Source organism: Haliotis rufescens, unplaced genomic scaffold, assembly GCF_023055435.1.
Source record: "Haliotis rufescens isolate VD_foot unplaced genomic scaffold, xgHalRufe1.0.p SCAF_4, whole genome shotgun sequence".
NCBI classification, from domain to species: Eukaryota; Metazoa; Mollusca; class Gastropoda; order Lepetellida; family Haliotidae; genus Haliotis; species Haliotis rufescens.
Window position 1 is genome coordinate 19319191 of NW_025964112.1, and position 22877 is coordinate 19342067.

Sequence of the window (22877 nt, forward strand, 5' to 3'; positions counted from 1 at the left end):
TTTGCTTGACTCACTCAGTTATTTCAGTCTGCCATGACATAGGTGGAATATTGTTGAGAACAGTCACTCACGACAGTTCAAATGTGCGATATCAGATTTCATATAATTCATATTAGATCTTTAAAAGGCATTTAGAAGTGATACACATAAGGAAGAGAAATATGGATGTCAACTTCTTTATTATGAGGAACACAATGTTTCGGACTATATGCTTACTCCTTCATCAGGTGAAGCATATACTCCGACACGTTGTGTTCCTCATAAAAAGAAGTTGACATCCATATATTCTCTTCCTTATATCTATGTATTGTTGTATTGTAATGTTTTCAACGATATTTATTATATATTATCTGTTGATGCAGGTAAATTCTTTATGTTTTCTTACTTTTCTGTGATTTTATCATCACATTTTGTTTGGTGGGGTGCGTTTTTGGTATCTTGTTTCTGCACAGCTTACACAATATTTCTATGTCAGTGATGTAATATGAAGAGAATTGTTAGCATCGGAAACATGCACTCACCGATGGACATCGTGCCTGTATACAAGGACGGTAATTAGGCTATACCGGTACCGTTAACTACTCCTGGGTTAAAGTGTTAACTATTAAGTCACGAGTGTTGGCAAACATGACCGGAAGAATGAGTCACAGCTGCAAACTGCAATACAATAATTCTTGAGTTTCGCATGGATGCAGATGACCCATCCTTTTGTCAAACATTACTCGACTTCGTCAACAATTCTTGTGCTTCATCACATTTATGTAATTTTTTGTTGCTGAAAACATCTTGAAACCAAACTTAAACAAAAGAAATGTGCTGCTTGAGTTTAGTTGATTAGGAGGAGAAGTAGAAATTGAGTGAGTTCTGTGAATGATGGTTTTAGCAATGTTATATCATTTCATGGGGGGGGGGGGGGGGGGGGGGGCTTTTTAGAAATGGGCTACTCGTGTAGGGCATCTTTAAGTACTGGCATACCCTACCGCCCAGTACCGACATGCCCGGGTCTCCACACCCTTTAAGGATAAACATGGACCAAAGTTTGGCTGGAATTTGGAAACACAATCAGCCGTGAAGAAAAGGTGTTGTAAAAGTTAGTCTATATTAGTGACGCAATGAGTTGATATATTCTTTGAAGCTGTAATAGGGAAAACACGTGTTAAGCGACATTGTGGGTTCTATCACTTCAAGAATTCTAATATTCCCAGCATCATTTTAACACGGAACTTAAAAAAAACAATTTGAGACTTCAAACAACTGACGAAGTGTATAAATTTAATTCATTCTCATCAGTGTCACAGTTTTGCTTGGAAGGTCTGTCATTTTCCCAGCACAACGAGCTTCGGAAATGAATTTAGGGTACGCATGATCGGGATCGTTTCTTTCCACGACAAGTGCCGAAATATAGTGCAAAATATATTATTTTTACATTAACCATAAGGGATATACATAACAAGAACCCCTTTTCCCAATCTGTTTTAATGGTAATACTTAAAAAACAAGAAAAACTCATTTATATTCACGCTTCCTTCCCCAGGGTCTTTCTTTAAATAGGATTTCTTCAGGGTTTCTTGCAGAAATCCATTGAATTTTCGTATAGTTTAAGCACAGTTTCCCGGGATCTCGATGGACGGGTCTGGGTGTGTTTGCTGCAACCGAAACTTTATTTCGCTATATAAACCCTTAACTTACCAGTAATATGAGGAGTTGTGAAAGTGAAAAACTGCAGAGCTTGCACAAAGCTGTAAGGAGTCCTTGTGAAGGTTGCTTGTTTCGCTCCACGCGCTACGCACCTGCTGGTGATGATGAGGGTGGGTTTAGAGGATGGAAATCACTCAACATGTGAACATATTTTAGTTAGTTACCTACTAAACGTACACCTGTATTAATGATGGGGAGACCGGAAGGGCGTTTCAGTCATGCAAATATATAATTAATTAGTTAACCTCCTACATGAATCTTTGCATGTAAACAAATAGCAGTAAGTTAACCTGTTAAAACTGACATAAGCAGGCAGAGGGATGTCTAATTTATTGAACATATTTATAGAATGCTAAAGGTGCTTTCCATTTCATGTCAACTTTATGTCTATAGGCACAAAAAACACTTTATTTTACATTAGGCAAATATAGTTTTGTTTCAATGAATCAAACTTATTAATGAGTGAATCAATCAATCAAAACTTGTACCACAAAGATCAAATGTTGCCCATCAGCCAGTCAAATTCCATGCAAGTGCTCATCTTTCCGAGGCAAGGGCGTTCACTGACTACAAAAGTCGAGTTTCCACCCTTGTGGAACTTGGCTGGAATTTTCAGGCTCGATCGCAGCGCAACCAGTGGCTATTATGAGTTATGTCCCTTCCATGTCCCTCCTATTGACTAATCAGATTCCACTTCTCATATCACTTCCACTTGCTTCAAACAAATGGCGGTGTCCAGTCAAGACCATCTGATCGGTACTCAAGATCTATATTTTTAATAAAACGGGCCTTGCCTCGCGAATAGTATCAAATCACGTGAGCACCTTGATTAAAAACATTAAAAGATTTGCAAAATATCTATTGACGCCCAGTTGACAATATATATGTTTTGCAAATCCTGCAGTCGACTGCACGTTGAAATACATGTTGTTTACGAACCGGGTGTCTAGTTCGTTACGCGATTGTGATTGGACTATTATGCTTAGACCAGCCAAAACGTTCGGCAAGGGTGGAAACTGGATTTTTATAGTGAGTTAACGCCCTTGCCTCGGGTATATGGCAAGTGCTGTGACACAAATGTTCATAACAGTTTTCTGTGATACCTGTTTTCGTAGTACCACGTGGGTAATAATGTGGATAATGAAATCAATTAGGCTGCTGATGAAAACCGAAAGACACAGTCAACAGAAACATTTCACATGGACTGGTCCGTATGAATGTACACGTCTTGAGTATTCTGACTTCGTCATTTGACGTTTGGTCATGTTTACTACTTCATATTTCTTATTTTACTTAGTGGTGGTATAATTTAAGGACGCCATTGCCAACAGAAGGCCTGTCTATGCTCTTTATTTTACTTGATATGTTTGACATCCTGTGTACCTTACGAATTCCAAGATCCTACCATCGTTAGTTCGAATTGCCTTCATTATGATTCTGAGTTGGTCACGCACACTAAACTGTTATGTTAGGAAATACCTAAACACTTTTCAAAGCGACATACATATTGCTGGTCGTAAGAGGTGGCCACCGGACTGTCATACCCGTGAAGATCCGAGTGAGAATGGATCTTCAGCATACCGTGCTTGTCGTAAGAGGCGACTAACGGGTCCGGGGGTCAGGCTCGCCGACTTGGTTGAAGCATGTCATCGTCTCCCAATTGCGTGGATGATGTTCCTGATCAATTAATGGATTCTCTGGTCCAGGCTCCATTATTACAGACCATCGTCATTTACCTGGATCCAGAACAATCCGTCCCACATGGTTACTGTTCATGAAGCATCTCAGACCGAGAAGACAGTTGCGTGTTGCCATCAAACTATTGGGTAGCCATGATTGAAAAGCACCGCCAGCATCTACATATATTTGTAAATAGCTGGAATGGTTTTCGTGAGCACGTCATGGTGAGGCCCTGTGTGCATGATTATGAAGCTGAATATTTTGACAGCTATGTCATGTACGGTATAAGAATAGTACCAAGCTGTCATCAGGGTAACAGTTTTGCGCATATGTCCACTCACAACACATTCCAGTCCAGATGGAAAACCGAAATGTCTGATTAGACTTTAAGCTTCCTTGCTCAATGGTAAACATTAAAGGATTGAATTTTGAGTTCAGGTCGGGTTTACCACTTACCAGTCTAGCATGATGATAGTTTCGTTCCGTGTGGATGGCAAGTTTATTATGAAGTGTTTTGACATTTGTTGGTGTCTAACTGGCATCCGGTTTTTAGATTGATAGATTCGTGACCACTCGTGTGGTTCTTGTGCTATCTCTTTTTGTGTCTATTTTATTGACTGTGTTTGGTCTTAGCGCACGAAAAATATATCAATCAGCTGGATGAACTATTTGCTATATGTGTTTGAACCTAAAATGAATGATAGGAATAGAGCCAGGATTCTGATTGGCTTTCCTTTTTCTTTGCACATGACATCGATCGACTAATCTTATGGAAACGGCCGTGTCGATGGAATTTAGAGTACCACTGACCTACGTACTGGAATACCGTTATCATAGACGGGCCAGTGTCAATTATGAAGCTGGTATGTCTAAATAAATGAATTATCGAAAAACTAGCTTCTATTGTTCAGTAAGAATTTGCAATAAACAGGGACAACCAGCGAGGCAGCATTGTGATTCAATTCCCCAAAACGTATGATGTCGTCCGCCGTTATATTGCTGAAATACTGGCGGAATAAAACCATACAGACTCACTCACTCTTAAGTGACAAAGAAGTTAAGAAACAGTAAAAGGCAAATAGAAATCACAGTTTGAAATGAAAGTGCGCAACCGCCTGAGAAATACCCTCCAAGTGCAGGTCATTATGGGAGATGCGTCTCGTCAGACGTCCGACCTTGTCATCATAACGTGACGGTGCTCTCTCAAACAACGTTATTTGGTGATGGTTAAAGATGGGTTGATTGTTTTCACACATGTCCCGCGAGAACAGGGGTCCAATGGGGATTTTGGACCAGTAACTTTGTGCTTGCAACGCCCATTACCCCCGCCCACGCGAGGTCAAGAGGTGTTGAGATAGTTTCTGCTTTTTGACTGGTGCTACTGATTACATGCTCTGTCGCAGCATACAGACTTATCCAGCTAGGAGCTCTATTGCGCCTCACTAACATGTGTTTGTATACCGTCAAAAAACGATAAGTTATACATTGATGAATTCTCTATTGATTATTGTTTGTTAAGGAAGTATGTCTCCACGCAACACATAGGGATAAAAAAATAAACACGTTAGGATTTTAATGACTTTACCACCCCGTCGAAGTCGCTTTATCTTCTGATTGGAATGCAGAAGCATACTTCAAAACCATTATATGATGTCCTGTGTGTGGCACAAAGCAACAACGTTTTGGTCGACAGAATGCAAAAGCATACTTCAAAACCATTATGTGATGTCCTGTGTGTGGCACAAAGCAACAACTTTTTGGTCGACAGAATGCAAAAGCATACTTCAAAACCATTATATGATGTCCTGTGTGTGGCACAAAGCAACAAGGTTTTGGTCGACAGGGGCTTAAAGAAGTGAGGACTGTATTTCGCAAAATAAGGATTAGAAAGAGAGTCCATTCATGTAACCTTACTACGGGTTGGGATGGACTGGGGAGTTATTCAACATCATACATAACTTGTTTCTTTTTGTATGTTCAGGAATTCAACACGTTTTCTTACAAAGATCAAAACCTGTATAACTAAACTTAAAAACCCGATTCAACGTGTCCGTCAATTTCAGATGTCTGTTCACTCCCTCTTCTCCATTACACCCAACTCGAGACGTCACGCAACAAACACTCTCCCTCCATCATCGCGCCGCGCCCCCTACACCGGAATGCCAAATGTTAATCTACAGTCGTGTTTCTTAAGAAAACGTATCATTTTAAATAAAAGTTTGAAATGAATATCCTTATGGTTCTACATCAGATTAATGTTCTGATTTGTTGTAATATACTTGTGTTTGCATTATCTTGTTATTGTAATATATGATATACGTGTAGAGGGTGCGGATGCAGCAGTGTGTTCTAACCAAAGAGTCGTATATGTATTCAGATCCGTTGCCTTTGATGTTAAGGTGATACGTGACGAAGATTGATCGACATCACCGCTGACAAGGCTGGTACGATTAAAGGTGCAGAGTCTGGTTTATGTCCATTTTATTGGGGCGAAGACGTTAAAATATAACGTATAATCGGTATTTGTTCAGCCATGTACAGCGAGAACACGATTTGAATTAACAATAGTGTCACGGCACTGTAGCTCACCTGTATAAGTAGTCAACAGTTTATCAAGTCAACAAAAGACAGTTGATTAACAAAAATTGTTGTCAGCATTGCTTTTCAAATATACTATTCAAATTTCCTGCATAATCACTGAGAACTAAAACCTAACACTATAATCTAATGATTTGAGCAAAACATGATATCATTTTAAGGAGTAAAATAAGGGCCAATGTTCAGCTCTGTTACCAATTACAGAGGAGAAGAAGCTTACAGAGCCAAATATCTATTTCAAGCGAATTTAGAAGGGTGGTCAAATAAAGTTCGAATTTTTAGATATAGCAAAACATGAAACATATACGTTCAGACCCTCTACTAACTACACATGTACAACATTGGCCGTAAACAAATGGCCGTGTAATGGCGCCATAAGACGTTTCAGCTCACAGTATAGTCGAAGTGCAGAGATCAAATCAAGGTAAGAAAATTCAAAATATCACACATAAAACGGGAAATACACATGTCGTAAAAAGCGACTATGCTTGTAAGAGGCGACTAGCTGGATTTGGTGGTCAGGCTGGCTGACTTGGTAGATGCATGTCATTGGCTTCCAATTGCGTCGGGGGCGGCCAGGTAGCCTAGTGGTTGAAGCGTTCGCTCGTCACCCCGAAGACCCGGGTTCGATTCCCGACATGGGTACAATGTGTGAAGCCCATCTCCGGTGTCCCCCGCCGTGATATTGCTGGAATATTGCTAAAACCATACTCACTCACTCACTCCCAAATGCGTCGATCGATACTCATGGATTGTCTGGTGGCCATAAGAATTTTCAACTTTTTTAGTAAGGTCAAAGATCAAATCAACATATATGCTCATCTTCACTAACTGCACATATCAAATTTCATTCCATCCTGAACAAAAATGACTCAGTTATGGCCAAAATAGGTTTTTCAATATGGCCACCACAACTGACTTCGAACCTCTTGAACAAATGTGTCTTCACTGGTGTTATCATTGGTGGAAACAAGTATGTGAAGTTTCAGCTTCATTTTCAGTAGTTTCTAGGGAGAAGATGTTTACGACGGACGAAGGATAAACAGGCCTCGACATAAGCTCACTTGACTTTCAGTCAGCTGAGCTATAAACATGCCATCAATACATCATTTTAATACGTTTCACTTTGCAACAATTACTCAATCATATTGTAACTATCAATAATAATCTATTAGGGCTTATAGGTGTTGTTTTTTAAAAATCTTAGAGAGAAATATTTCATCTTCACACACATACCTAGTATTCATTTGTGTATGATTGGTAAGTCTGTTTAATTCTAACACCACAGCCTCATTCACTCACGGTCGGCATTGTGGGGATAAGAGGACTGGTTGGCTCGGAGTCAGCATACTGTGTCTGAGTTGGGTATCCATGTTGAATTGCAGGATAGCATCTAAGTGGGCTAGCACTGTAAAACCGCCGTTAGTCCGGGTTAGTACAAACAACCACATACACACCCATATGCACGTTGCTATTTAAGTGTGATAATCTTGCAAATGACGTTAAAACCCTATTGCAACTCCCCAATAGAGAGTGTTATGAATTTGGAAGTCGCAGTTATATATGCATAAAGCTTGGTTCTCGGCAGTTTTCTCATCCTACTGGCTGCATGCTGTGTAGAGATATTTTCTCGTGCATATTTTCAACCAGAGGCCTGCTGGCATTGTTTTTTATCCGATATCTTCTAGCAGGACTGGGTATGAATGTCATGCTTTCAGACTCGTTTTCCAACATCAGGTGCATCTACAGTATAAAGGAATGAAATCATAAAATAGATTCTTAACTTTCAATAAGTCGACGTGTACGTGTAATCGGAGGATAAATGTCATACTTAATTCACGTAAGGATGTAAACTGGAACAGCTTCCGGGTTCTCATTACAAGGGAACTAGGTTCGGCCATGTTTGACTCAAGTCACAAGATGGTTACATTGTTTATAGGCAAAACTAAAGTTTTAATTTACGTTGGCTATCAGGTTGGTGCTCATGATAACCTTGATTGCACGAAACACTGGGAACAGATGTTTTGAAAGTAGCTACCGTTTAAGTGTACATTTACATCACGTTGCATCTGAATGCAACATCTAATCACATTGAAATTTCACATCATGCACGAACAGCACGTAATACACGTGCACTCAGAAACTAAAGTGTGCGCGCCTTAAGCTGAATTGAGCTAAAATGCCTCCTAGACATTCGATAGGCTCCCCGCAGCCCGACTGAAAGCAAGGCATCCTGTGAAGGATGTGACCCTGACAGCCTACCAAAGGCGGCAAAGATTGGGGTGGGCGAGGAACATGATCGGTACGGGAGCGGTAGTGTCATGGTGTATGGTTATATCACACATGACAATCGAACTGATTTAGTTATTGCGAATGTGATATGTTGACGAAAAATTCGCGTCCCGTCGTTGTTCCATTCGCTAGAATGTCGGCAGACATTTTGAACTACAAGATGACGATGCGTGTCTATCGTCAACGATTATCTCCGACGAGAAGGCATACGGAAATTGGACTGACCAGTTAAGTCCTCTGAGATGTCCCCAATAGAGCATGTATGTGATGTTCTCGGGCGAAGAGTGTATGCCAGAGACTCAGCACAGTTTTTGGTTGCTCTTCAAAGGGAATGGCGGGCTAGGGAAAATACAAAGGGCAACCATACGTAGGTTGATCAAGTTTTACAGATATCTATCGTCAATATGCAATGTCCTCCAGTGGTCAGAATGTGCTCGGATCTGAGCAGAGATTGTGGAGTTTCAAGTCACAAAATGACATTCCATTAACAGGCTCAGTGCTGGTCCTTATGCAGAGGGGCCTTGGGGTGGTGGATCTTTAAGACAGATAACGGAGATCATATTGCCAACCAAAACCACTGTGTAACAAAGTAAATACACCTTCATTGTCATCACTTCCCTTACTTTTTGTCGGTAGTATACATATATGACTGTATGTATACGTTGGATGGAAGTCCAAAGCCGAGCGCAGTCCCCCTTAAAGGCATCGATATTCACAGGTATCTGGAACCGACGTCGAACATCTGTGACTTCCTGGTTTCAAAATGACATTATTCTCCACATTCTTTGTTCAAGAATTACTTTTTAAAATCTTTGGAAGCAACAGTCCACAAACGATAATTAAAAACTTAAGGATAAGAAGGCAAACAAACGTCCGTCCCTGTTATGACATATACAAAGGTATACTGGTCGTTAAGGTGATGTCAGTGTCTACAGTCTAAGCGTGTATACGTTTAAAACAGTAACTACTTTCTATGTGAATAGCTGATCTTGGAGGTTAATGTCTTGCGTCATTTCAGTGACGTGTACACGTGCAGCTCAATAAAGTAAAGGCAATTTCGTTTCGCCAGGTTTGTCAGTGCCAAGAAAGGCAACTACTTTCTTCAAACCTTCAACTTAATTAAAACAACTGTCTTGTTTAGTGTATTCGGTACAAGATGTTATGGTCGTTAAATAATAGGATCCATTAGCGCAGGAATGTGGTCCTAGAACAGTTTTTACGTTGGGCTGTTTAACAATTCGGTGTGGTTTATGTACTCAAAGTCTCCCTCTTTGCGTCATGTTAAGAGGATATATATTTTAGGTTCATTTTTAAATTCAAGTGCCGAAATATTTGTATTGAGGAAATGCTGTTCCACATCCAAGATGGTTTTCTAGACCAAAATTAATTATCTAGCCTCATCAAATTTCCTTAAGCAGACTGAAAGTGCTATGTGACTCTGACAATTACTTCTCACACATTGCCTATGCAGTGACTGGTTTTTTTACATACTGGATGCTCATTTATTACCCGTGAGCGTGTTGCATCTGACCAAAATGTTCGTTTCCCCTCAGGAAATATTATAACATGTCAACCTGAAAAGGACTGGTGTTAAATCGGCAGATGAAAACGAACGCTGATGATCCATTTCGTGTTGGATTTTTTCCGTTACTTTGTTAACGGATTGACTCCAAATTTTCACCAATTTAAGAAACTAATATTGATATTAGTTCAATCTCGCCGAAAAAAGGAAGTAATTCAGAGACAACACAACACGTTTCTTTCACCTTTGACATGTTTTTTCAATCAACCGACCATACCTTGAAATGTTAAGAGACCACAATGAAAGTTGTTTTTTGTTATTTCATAATATTAAAAATAACCCTACAGATGATGACATACAAAAAGAGGCCAAAGCAAGCACTCTTCGAGAGATCTTATGCAAGCAGCGTTCCTAGTTTCTTCGACGTTAGATGATTCCTTCCAGTCTCGCTTCACAATTAGAACAGAAGCGACAAATCCCTTTCCATTATAATTGGAAGTTCCGACTATGTCAAGTGTTTTTGAATCACTATCAAATAGTGATGATACCAGGTGTTCGCGAAAAAGTGAGCGTATCCTGTCTCAACCGTGGCACCCGTCACAAATGCGTGCAAAGACAAGTCAACTGCTAACCTGAAAACACACGGGAAAATAGTGAATTGAATCGGACATAAATTTTGGAACTGATGCATCAATCTTTGGAAATGTCCTCCACACGTCTACCATTATACGTTTTGAAAGCTCTGCCAAGGTCTTGAATGTTGAAACACTGATGAAACATCTTCTGCGAAAGAAATCGTCCGCTAATGCTGGGGTGCTCTTTCATCAGTTCAGACAGCACATATGGGCGGAGACTGCATTCCCCATGGACAGGTCTCTCTCTTGTTATGATACTACTACGTCATGATTTCCACATCAGCTATATATAATGAATACTTCGCCGTGATCTGATACGGGCAGATAAGTATGCTAATTAACTCATTGATGAACAAGCCAATCCCACACAATTCAGCTTTTCACAAACCATCATTTTTGTGCTTTGTTCATTCTTATGACCGTAAGTGTTAAAAATCTTTTATATTTTTTTAATCATTCATTTGCGTACAAATTATATGGGCGGCTGCAGCAGCAGTCAAGCCAATCTCGCTAAATATGACAAGCCATACGAGATATGCTGTGATGTACGATGTGTTATCTACCTTTGTTGGTACGCCACCTAGGGTGCAGACATGGAAATGCTCCCAATGCCGTCCTCGAGAACAGTTTGAGTATCTAAATATACATATTACTATCTAGCTTTCTGGAGAGACACTTAGATAAAGAACCCCGCCTTCATTTTTTTCTTTTAGCAAAAGCCATCATGATTACAAGAGTTCGTGCTAAATCCCGTCAGAAGCCATCGACCGAGCACCGAATGGTAGTGTGCTGCCCCATATAGGGCGTCAATGGCGTACCCAATGCCTTATGCCTTCAAATGGTGATGTACCATGAGATAATATACAAACACTGTTGCACACATTATATGTATTGAAAACTGACGCCCAAAACTGTTTTAAAGCCTAATTAACGGAAACTGGTGCTGACTGTCGGGTTTCAAAGTCTTCTTACGTTGATTGCTACTTAAACGAAACCTCAGTAATAAAATTGCGGAGCAAGTTAGGTGTCCGCAGCCTGTTCTTCTCGGTCGTTTGGTATACATGTTATATTCCCTGCTTTCGTGTGTTATGTTTCCTTATGTTCGGCTGCAGTTTAGTTGATAGACAGGGACGAGGACTAATCTGCACAGTTGGGCTTCATAACGTTACTTCTTCAAGTCTCATACACAAACGAGACAAGTTTTACACAGAGACGTCCAATTTGATTGCGACATACAGTTGTGTTATGTAAATTATACGTCAATGAACTCAATGGTTCTCTGACAATATTAACAGCTCATCTCACCCTGTATGAGTTAATGGTTATGTGGCATTCTCATAAGACTAACTAGGGAGTTGTCTTGAAACAATTAGATAGTAATTGTGAGTGAAGTAAGGAACTGTGATTTAACGCGAAATCTGAAAGCGCATACATGTTTAGGTGAGCTTCTGTACCTGATGTTAAATTTCCAAATTAAAGTTAGCGTTAACCATTTTCAATATTGTTATTCTTCAAATACTACAAGTAGAATGGTCATTGTTCTTAACTAGTTACTGTATCCGTCTTGTTTTATCACAACATATTCCATGAATCAGCTTCCTCAGAACATGTGCTCGAAGGGCATTGTTTGAGATATCAACAGTTTCGTTATCCTTTATAATACAGCAATACACGAAGAACACATTGTATTCGTCACTTACGCTTGTCTACAATATAATGGTTGTTGACAAACTTGAAGACATTGTTTACAAAGCCCGGCAGCAATATCCCTAGTGCGTGCATATATGAACTCTCTATGCATATGACTTAATGGCCTAGTATTGTTCCTCTCAGTCTCGAACTGACCCCGCTCTGCTAAACGCAGGGACGGAAGGTCGCGTGTGTGAGTGGGAGGGGTTGGTGGGGGGTGGGGTTGTTCTGTAAGGAGGGAGCTAGTTGACTCACAAAGTCTCAGTTGTGCTTTGTTATTGAACGGTTGTACTGAGGTCAAGATATCGTAACGTTTCTCTTGCTCTCATTACTGATGGTGTCTGGTCGTAGGCAGACGTTCCTACTGGTGACTGGGTGATATTGGCGATCATTGGATTTGTATACAGGTCAGTGGATGTTACAAACAGTGCTTATCCTTTAGGGAATTTAGGCCATACTGCTATTTTTCCGGGATAGGCTACGTAAAGTATTTGCTGATATGTGGTATTTCATGTGTTCATTGTTATAGATTGTTAATAAAGCGCTTAAAAATCCTGTAATGTTGTCTGAAACAAGCGATCTTGACGATATGTACCGAATATATATAAAACTGATTCGATGTTTAAATATTAAGTTGTGCAAATGTACTGATAGCAATATAATATGATAGCCGTGCAGCCCTTGGGTGCACTCTACATTACTGCATTACAACCTAGCAAAATCAGTCGTAACTGTATGTAACATCACGCCTCATTCTGAACACACACCACCATGTCAGGATTAAGTGGTTATGACCTGTATCACTTGGGACGTTCTTCCGCAATTTGCGCTGCAATAAACCTGAAAACACATTGAACCCATGCAACTGGTATGACGTCAAGATTAGGCTCCCTCTCCACGGGACTGGGAATGCCACTGTTAATCACGACCAAAAAACACAGGTAATTAGTTCTGTCCGGGAGTTCAAAAGAAAGGTTTTAACACAAGTCGGCCTGTCATTTGTTGTTGGGATATAGCAAGAACTAGCAGTTGTTATACGAAATGTTTGTGTATAACTAGAATGTTTTTGTCCTTCAAAGCAGCTGAGGAATGTTTACCAACACGACTGACATTTTGCTTCTTTTTACGAATGGCCAAATTGTTGAAATATGTCGAGATTAAGTTGGAACACGACTACATCATCTGCCTCACCCCTTGACAGATATGTCAGGCCTCCATAACCTCTGCTATGTCTTGTGGCGTTGGAGTAGCCTTGTGGTTAAAGCGTTCGCACTTCCCACTTAAGGCCCGGGTTCGATTCCCCTCATGGAATACAAGTGTGAAGACCATCTCACGCACTCACACATGTTATATCTGGCCCACTAAGCTAATATTTTATCTCTAAGATGCAGTCATTTTAAGACTTTTTTGTTAAAGAGTATTTGAATATATAATAGAAAGTGGTCAAGAGAATCTCTCCATTTTCAGTCCGAACCTTGAAAAATCTAAACTTGCAAAGCTATTACAGACTTAAATTGTTTTCTAGTTCAATGTCTGTAAGACAACAGTGACGCTATCACAGCACTATTTATCCCAATTAAGTAAAAGTTGTTATTAAATGTTGCATAAAATGTCTTATTCATTCCAATACCTACCGCAATGTTCAAGGATATCGCATCTGCACGAAATTCGTCATGGCATAAAATATCCTTCCTGGGAGGCCTTGCCCTACACAGAAACCCTTTTCAACTTATCATTTTATTGTTTCACGGATAGTTGATATGCGAGACTTTCTCAAACTTTTGTAGCTATTAAGCAATGCAGTACTCTTCTTTTGTTCAGCTGTTGGTGTTTTAAATTAGCTCACACTTCCTCTGAATCCAGCACTCATGTCTTAAAGAAGTCGTTACCATTTACACAGCCATGAGATCATTATTCTTGATCATACAATCCGTACTTAAAATATTTGTGCTTGATCAACATTTGAGTTATGACGGTTTGTTGTTTATGTAAACACATATTAGTCACGGGTTTACACGATTTAGTTAACGTATGTATGCTGCAAAACAAATGACAAACACGGTTAAAAATAGACGATAAACAGTTCGTATAACAAAACAAGGTAAAGCATATGTACTCTTTTACTTGTGCTTGTCATGAAGGAATTCGAACCAATAAAGAGTGTTCAAAAGGATCATTTAATGGGTTGTGGTTGACATTATATGCTAAAGGTTCGCCAATGTAACTGTAATATTGCAGACATCGCATAAAACAATGAATGTTTAATTTTAGACAAATATGTTGAGGTACGTATACTTTGTTAAACACCCCGCAGAGCCTAGTCAAATGAGTGAAATCACAACATACACAGAGATTAGCTTTATATATTCCATTTCAAACCACACACGAATTCAACTTGACACAAGAAAGTCAACTTGTTGAACGATTTGGTGAAAATAATTATTATTGAACATGCGGTGTTGCAGTTCCGATGTTGTTATCAGATCGGTAACATCGGTGTGTTTTTTTGTTTTTACTGAACCTTTTTCAAAGGACGAGATAAGAAAAGCACCCCTTTAGCCCATATGCTAAATTTTATAAATGCGGAAAACTTTGACTGAGAACTAACAGGATTGCTTTAAATTTGAACACTAAAGTTAGATGTTTGAGACTTATGACAACACCAGATGTCTATATATGGTTCAATGGCTTAAAGTGTTGGTTTATAGGACTGTCTGGAAGTGTTTCTTGAATTATGAACATGGGAAAGTCTTTGATCCGCGGTTACCATATATTCTAGATGTGAAGTTGAAACTATTCTTCTGTAATTCTTTAAGCCGCATGTAAGACAAAAGGGAGGATATTGTTAGTCCTATGGACATGTATAGGGTTCTTATCACATCTGTCTTGATCTTTCGACCTATTTGCTCTCACAATTGTTCGCTTACCATGTACACTTAAACTGCTGGAATAATCCCTATATTAAACCAAGGGTACCGTGAAAACACATCAAAGTAACCCTCACATACCTTCAGACGTCTTAGTCACAATACAATTCAATAGTTGGTATACAGAGTGTTATTTCAATCAACTTGATCTTCAAATGTCAAGTGGCATAGCCCCCTTTGTATTGATAAAACAGATCAAATTGTTTTACTTGACTTGACCCTGTGTCAATTTGGTTGCTTTTGTAACAACTAGCTTCACTGGGCCGAGAGATTCCGGATGACAAATCAACTAAGTTATCAAACAAGACAAAGTACCCTTTAACCAGGCTCTCCCATTCACGGTTCAGTGGAAACCCATTCAAACATCACCGGCTACGCACCGATTAACCTCTGTGTTTTGTCTAACACGAGGCTAAGCCAGTTGTACATGCGCACTCGAAGCGGGTCAGTGAAGCTGTCTTATTTTAACCTGCACTTTCTCATGAGCCAACCTGTTCTCCTGTCGTGGTAAGAGATCCTCTGTCATTGTAGTGTTCTGAAACACATGTGTGGACGATCTAATAGATATGTTAAGTTGGCGATGTACAGTGATAAACTACATGAAATGTCACATTCTGCATCTGAAAAAAACTTGACAAATGAGAAGTAGCTGTTTAACATCCCGTGGGACATCATTTGTTTATCATCAATTATTTAGAAAGGACTTCTTTTTCCTTGTTTTTGGTGTAGGAGTACGGTTACACATAGTTTTGGGGAGCTTATCTCTGCAAATATGTTACCAAATTGAATCGCGTTAACCCCACAGTTATCGTATCTGCTTAATGCAATTTATTATATGTAGCATTAGGGAGACGCTGTCTAGACAGTGTGGAGAGGCTTCCCTGGACAGACTGCCTCCGACCACTGACAAAGTCCCAATGGTACTGCTAAGGGTGGTCGGTACTTTGCCCAAAGAATATATACAGTCTGGTATTGTTTGTAATCTCACCTTGACCTTACACCACACGGAAAATATCCCCCAATTAAAATCTCAGGGCAAGGGTGGATAACGCAAACATACTTCATGGCATGTCAACGTGTACTTTTATGTAAAGTGAACCACTTTTTGCATTCTTTGAGCATATTAAATGAACCATGGAGAGATTATATCACGTCCGTTCCTTCTGCCACAACGCCTTGAAAATGCCCAGCCTTTATGTTCAGATACATGTCCTACATTTAGGACATTTCCTTCATTTTCTGTCCACTCACATGTCCTTATTTACGCCCAACTCTTTTGTCCATGCACATGTCCTAAAGGACACCCTTATGGGTCCTTATGCATGTTCTTAAATACTATACACACAACTTAATTTAATTCTGCGCATACTGCGGTACGTATGTCGAGATACGTATTCCGCGTAATCAAATGACGATCTTCCATTAGACCAGAGCCTCTACATGTGTTGTAATATCGACAGTGGTTGTGCAAACATTCCTCTGTGGGAAAGATCTAAGACGCATTTGCGCAGTTCTCTGTGAAAGTAAGCCCACATGTCACTCGGGGGATATCAAAAGCGGCACCAAAATCACATCTAATGAAGATAACCTAATCGTAAACCATGAAACGTTTATCTCACTCAGAAGTGTTCTTCTTGAGAAACACATTAATCTGTCATTTTGGGTTATTCCTACAGTATTATGGTTGTGGTCGTGAATTCTCAGAAGCTGGTAATCAGTATAATTTTCACCTCATTTGTACTCATAGTGCACGTGACGTCCAAACACCTACCCCTCCCTCATTCCCACCCCTCCCAACCCACCATGGCCCCATGTCATACCGTTCTTCTTGCAAGCTGCAAATATACTTTTCTCATGTGCAGGAGATAAGCTTTTTACTGTAGTTAATTATATGGGCGGTTCTTTTTTCCCACCTGCTGTTTATTGGGCGTGACAAATTACACAAAACGGGTTATTTTTACGACTAATATCATAAAATTCCTGCTTGTTTGATTTCTTCATGCCGCCATGCCGCTTGTCTCGTTCTCTGAGGACTACCCGTTTGATAAGAATAGATCTGCACTCAAGCGTTTGAAATAAACCATTCCTGTGGGCGTCTGCTAATGTGATACTATTTCAAATATTTGAATTTAAGGGGCACTGGAGTGCCTGGGGAACGTATGTGTTTGGGAATTTTAGGTTAATCACAAACTTATATTGGCAAGCACGTCAAGTTTTCTTTAAAGGTGCTTTTCTGAACTTCCTGATCTATAAATAAGTAGATAACTGATAATGCCAAATGTAAGGAACCTGGATCCTCAGAGATCTCACCGGCGACTGTAACGGTGACCTTATGGGTGACGCATCGGAGACCACCCAGAGATCTCATCGGAGACTGTAGCGGTGATCTCGCTTGATGTATAGTCATCGATGGCCGCAACGGAGATATGACCGATGACCTATGAGATACATCCCCAGTGATCTCACCAGAGACAGCTATGGGGATTTCAAAAGAGATTCAAGAGTGACTTATCTGAGACCCCACAATAGATCTCACCAGCGACCGCTATGGTGACTTCACCGGTGATTTTACCAGTGACGTATCAAACACACACACACACACACACACACACACACACCACCACGACCACGACCACGACCACGACCACGACCACCACCACGACCACCACCAAGACCCCATGATCACACCAGCGACCGCTATGGTGACGTCACCGGTGATTTTACCAGTGACGTATCAATGACACACACACCACCACCACAACCAGCAAGACCCAATGATCACACCAGCGACCGCTATTGCGACGTCACAAGAGATTTCACGAGTGACATATTTGAGACCCCACCACATATATCACAGTGACCGATATGATGCATGACTTTATCGGAGATTTGACCAGTGATCTCCCTAGTGACCACACCAGCGCCGCTACGGTGACTTTACCAGAGATTTCACGAGTGGCGAATCAGAGAGCCTACCATAGATCTCACCAATGACCAATATGATGACTTCATCGGATATCTTAGCCGTAATTTGTTTTACCGCGAAAACGACCATTATGGTGACAGCACCGATATCTCACCAGTGACTTTCAGAGACGTCCCAAGAGTTCAGACCTCCGACTCTATGTGATGATGACCTCATCAGAGATCTCACGGGTGACGTATCAGACTTTCACCTACGACAGATATGGTGACCTCACCGTAGATCTCACCGATTATCGTAACAGAGCCCCTCATCAGCGATTCTGTCTGGTAACCTTTACTCTGAGTTCAATGCGTCGTTAGTCTCGAATTGTTGTCAGAACAAATCCATTTTAACGAGGTTCCGCTGTGTGTCAACCGCCATAATTCGGAAAGTAATAACAGCGTCCATATATTTTTTTAATTCACTGGCAGCGGTCCCACCATAAATCAGTGTAAACGCCACTTCAAGCACTGTTTTAATCTCCCCACTCTCCTGCCGTAGTTATGATTTAAACACAAATATACAGGAAAACTCTTAACATTTATCAAAGTTGGGCCCTTATGAGATATAAATATACAGCTTTTTTCAAAGACATCATCTCCACTACAAACCTGAGAGGGATTTTAGAGCAGACAAAGTTGTTTAATTGTCAGTCTGTATCTGAGTGCTCGTCTTAATCGGTTTGGCAAACAATATACTCGTCATCTGAGGTTTGGAGTAGAAGGTGATAAAATAAATTAAATCAGCCACTTGAAAATGAATGTTGAATGAAAAAATGTTGTTTGGAGACAAGATGAGATAATTTATGGTTGAATCTGTAACATGAAAAGCATGCGTTGAAAGACTTAATAGTTTCTTAAAGTGATCCCATCTTACACGGTTATTGACGTTCGTGTGAGTAAACATCTCAGACACATAACTTCATATGTTCCAAATAAAGAACCGAAGTTCTTGACTTTGCTTTCTCCGTACAGGGAAGTTGATAACATTAACGTCAAGTGTATGAAGTTAAATAAACGCGAACAATTTTATCTAAAATCATTATACACTTTTTAAATACAGTAAATATAGAATACAAATTATTATCTCGGTCGTAATGGAATTTGTACAGATTTGAAGTTAATGACTTCAAAAACCTAATAACAATCTTTGTAAGAGTCGTTCTTTGTACACCGATGTTTATTCAGTTCAATATTTATTCAAGCTAAAATGTATTTTGTAAAACTGGAAGTATGAAATAATTGCATTTGTTTGCCACCTACAAATTAAACGGGAACCACAACTGGTACGTGCAGCTTGTTCTGCATCTGATGGGTTGTCCACCCTTCAAGTCCTTTTTATGATCTTCCAATTAAAAAACGACCCACCCACCAATCCTCCCGTCAGCGTCTCCTGTCTCACGCATCTTTACCCCATCACCTCGTTTGTTAGCCCCAAGTCAGAGTAAACAATGGGTTTGTAATATGCCGTTATTATGGGCGGAAATTGTAAATAGGGCGCTTTCCATTATTTTCAGTTTCAAAGCCTGATATTACTTCAGAGGAAACACATTATATTCCCTTTACAATGGAGAACAATTAAAAAATTAACAAAAACATCCAGCGGCGTATCCCGGACGACGCCTGCTTTGTTCGCAAGCCTACACATCCCAGTGGAAATGTCACATGTCCAGTCTCAGACGCAGGTGGTATCAGTTGACAAAACAACGAACTGTTTATCAAAGCAGGTTTTGCATGTCAGTCTTCTCAGTTATTACATCAGCCTTCTAACTGCGAGGTCAAGATGACCCATCCGCCACTGAAGGTCATTAAAAGGTCAAGTGAGGTGAAAGAGTCGGACCCGAGTGGTCACCTGAGCAGGAAGCCGTGAGCTCAAGTAGCTGTGAGCTGATGTTTATCAATATGTTAACACAAGGAGGTCTGATAATAGAAGCATGAATTACACCACAAGGCCTGATACATCGGAATAGTTTCAAAGGGGATAAGATATTCTGTGTTTCTTATGTTTATTTATTTTCATGTCCTTTGACGAACAATCTACATGCGTAGTGTAACGCTAGATGCTGCCGCATAAAGGTCGTGCAACATAAATAAAGCTTGTTTTTTTATGGTTAAAAGACATATATTATAACAATACATTAATTATTTGTCATCGAGCAACATTTATATCTTCACGGGTACCTACATGTATGTGATTTCGTTGAGCAGTGTGTGTGTGTGTGTGTGGGGGGGGGGGGGGGGGGGTATATTGTAGACATTGTGGTATTACAATGGTTAAATAGTTGTATTAATATTTGCAATGGTGACATTTATACCGTTACCTTCCCATCAAGAGATTCACTGGTTTTATTCGGAAAGATACCAAAGCCTAATGCACGCCCTCGTTACCTACCTAATGTCAGAAGACCGCAAAGGTCGCTGATTGAGAGTTAAATGGAAACATCCAACGCTCGTTCCAATCGCTGATTATCTCACAACGAGGCTTACATTACCGTGTTATTGTTAAGCGTGAGGTTTCTGGTAATTACAACAGAAAGGGAATGCCATTATGTATTAGGCTCTTGTGTTACTTGAGAAAACTACTATATCAGTTTCTTCAACCAAATTCACAATGCAAATCAATGCATTGCAATGAAACATGTGCAATGAAACAATACGGTGCGGTGATATGTCATCGTTTCATGCACCTCATCGATTATACTTTTCCCCAGCAGCTTATGTAGGTCGTAAGATGCGACTTAATGGATAGAGTGACAGGCTCAGGCTGTGTGTATGCGTGTGCGTGAGTGCGTGGTAGCAAGTTTAAGGGTCGTTAGTACTCTCAGACTGTGTAATGTGTAGTACCTAAGTACTACATGCTACAGGGCTACGCCTCTGGCAATGATGTCATTACTAAATATGTGCAGTTAAAAAGGGACCCTTTATGACCTGGCGGTATATTTTTGAGGAGCCCGCGTATATCATGCTCTCTGCGTGGTTGAGAGCACTGCCTCACTGATAACTCAAGATGAACGTTTTACATAACAAGTTCTCACCTGCGCAGTAGATCCGAAGTATAGAAACATGGATCCGGTTTGAACAAGTGTATGCATGCAAATACAAAGGAGACTGGAACGAACACTTGCCGTCTCCTATGTAACGGCGATGTTTATGACGAAGAGAAAGACAAACTGTAAAGGGATTATTCATGAAAATGTGATTTTTCGTCCCGGTCACATATAAAAATATAAACACATACATTTTAACACTTATAAAAGATTCAATGTTTCCAAGACCCAATCTAAACATCTAATCTACATGTACGTCTAAAATATCTTCTAACTGAAAATCGTGTATTGATCGCAAACGAATGAAATATCGCCGATATCTTACTTAAGACATGAAGTTTCCTGTCGCACAATTTAAAACAACGGTAAGTTAGCTGCATGCATTACCAACTACCGGTTACTCATTTAATCAAAATGAATATTTTTTTTACAAACATGACGTTCATGTATGTAATTGTTTCAAACATAACACTTACAATAATTGCAATTCTAAGAAAAGAGTGTTGTTTTCGAAATTGTTTTGGAGTCTCAACCCAACTAGATGTGCCTGTTGTTTCAACGCGGTAACTGCAGTGTAATGAACCCGCGATTGCACTTCGTTCGTTCCACAGGTGGACCATCATCTCAACGCCCCCAACAAGTTATGCTATATTATATAAAACATCAATATATGGTTCATAACGGTTATATTTAAAAGTGACATGTCATTCATCTATCACGCGTATTTGCCGAACAATTTCATTAGAATGTCCAAAATGCATTCCAAAATCTAGCTAATTGAGTTTTATGACCTCGTGTAACTGAGGTAGCATTCCGCACTGGCGCTAGCTAAAAGCATCATGTGACCTGTCATTTAGGCGAAACTTTCAACGTTCTCGCCTTCGTTGGAACCGATCATATTGCAAGAACGCACTGTGTATAGGTATAAGAGGCGACCAGTTCCTACTCAGCCTTACGACAGTGTAACTTCACCTTAAGGACTGTTAGCGGGAATGTGTGAGTAGGATTCTCACATCAACCCTTGGCCATCGTAAACGTAAGTGGATCCACTTGACGTCATGGGACTAGTTATTGAGTATTTTATCCTAGTTTTGGCACTGAATGATTTCTCTGATTCCATCACTGTCTTGTATACATTTAAGCCATAAGTTGCTCATGTTGAATATTCTAAATAACTGTTATATACATTATAATGAAGGATCTGTACGTTAATTATATAGATATTATTCATAATTTGCACACCTGACTAATAATTTCTAATACATTCAAGCTCATTCATAGTGAAAATTAAAGCGCCGAACACCATTTCGGGAATGATAATGATAATTACACTGATAATCTATGACATGAGTAATCATTCTGTTTTATCAAGAATGTTACACATTGATATATATCCAAATAATTATCTTATCGTAATACTATTGCTACATTCAACAAACACAACGCAAGAAGCGATTCGTCTCTCCCCAGAATCATGCGCGTGGTTGCGAATGTATATTTGAAGTGCCAGCAGTAAATATTCTTGAGGACAGACTTTGGAGTTCTAGAAAGATGTTATTATGTCTAAAGACACTTGACAGAAGCGTCTTTGGCACTCATTCTATTACCAGTCGTGGAATGCCTGATATGCATAGTATGGTGACCGATGCATATTTTGGATAACGGTTATTCCACCAATTGGGACTAACGGGATGGGGTGGTCAGGTTCGCTGACTTGGTTGATGCATTTCATAGTATCGCAATTGCGTAGATTGATGCTCATGATATCAATTACTGGATTGTCTGGTCCAGACTCAGTTATTTAAAGAGCGCCGTCATATAGCTG

At 39.9% G+C, this 22877-nt stretch overlaps 1 protein-coding gene across 26 annotated transcripts in view; it reads left to right on the forward strand.

The window, feature by feature from the left end:
* The window catches only part of LOC124132118, a 239477-nt gene that overhangs the window by 38465 nt on the left and 178135 nt on the right, over positions 1 to 22877 (forward strand). Inside the window, exon 1 of one of the 26 annotated variants that reach the window (XM_048382602.1) lies at positions 12472 to 12521. The exons of 23 other annotated variants lie outside the window; for them this stretch is intronic. The gene's annotated coding sequence lies outside the window, so the exon portion shown is untranslated. Of the gene's footprint in view, positions 1 to 12471; positions 12522 to 22070; positions 22089 to 22877 lie in introns of those variants that run through there. 2 more of the 26 variants (XM_048382608.1, XM_048382603.1) reach the window with 2 other exon arrangements.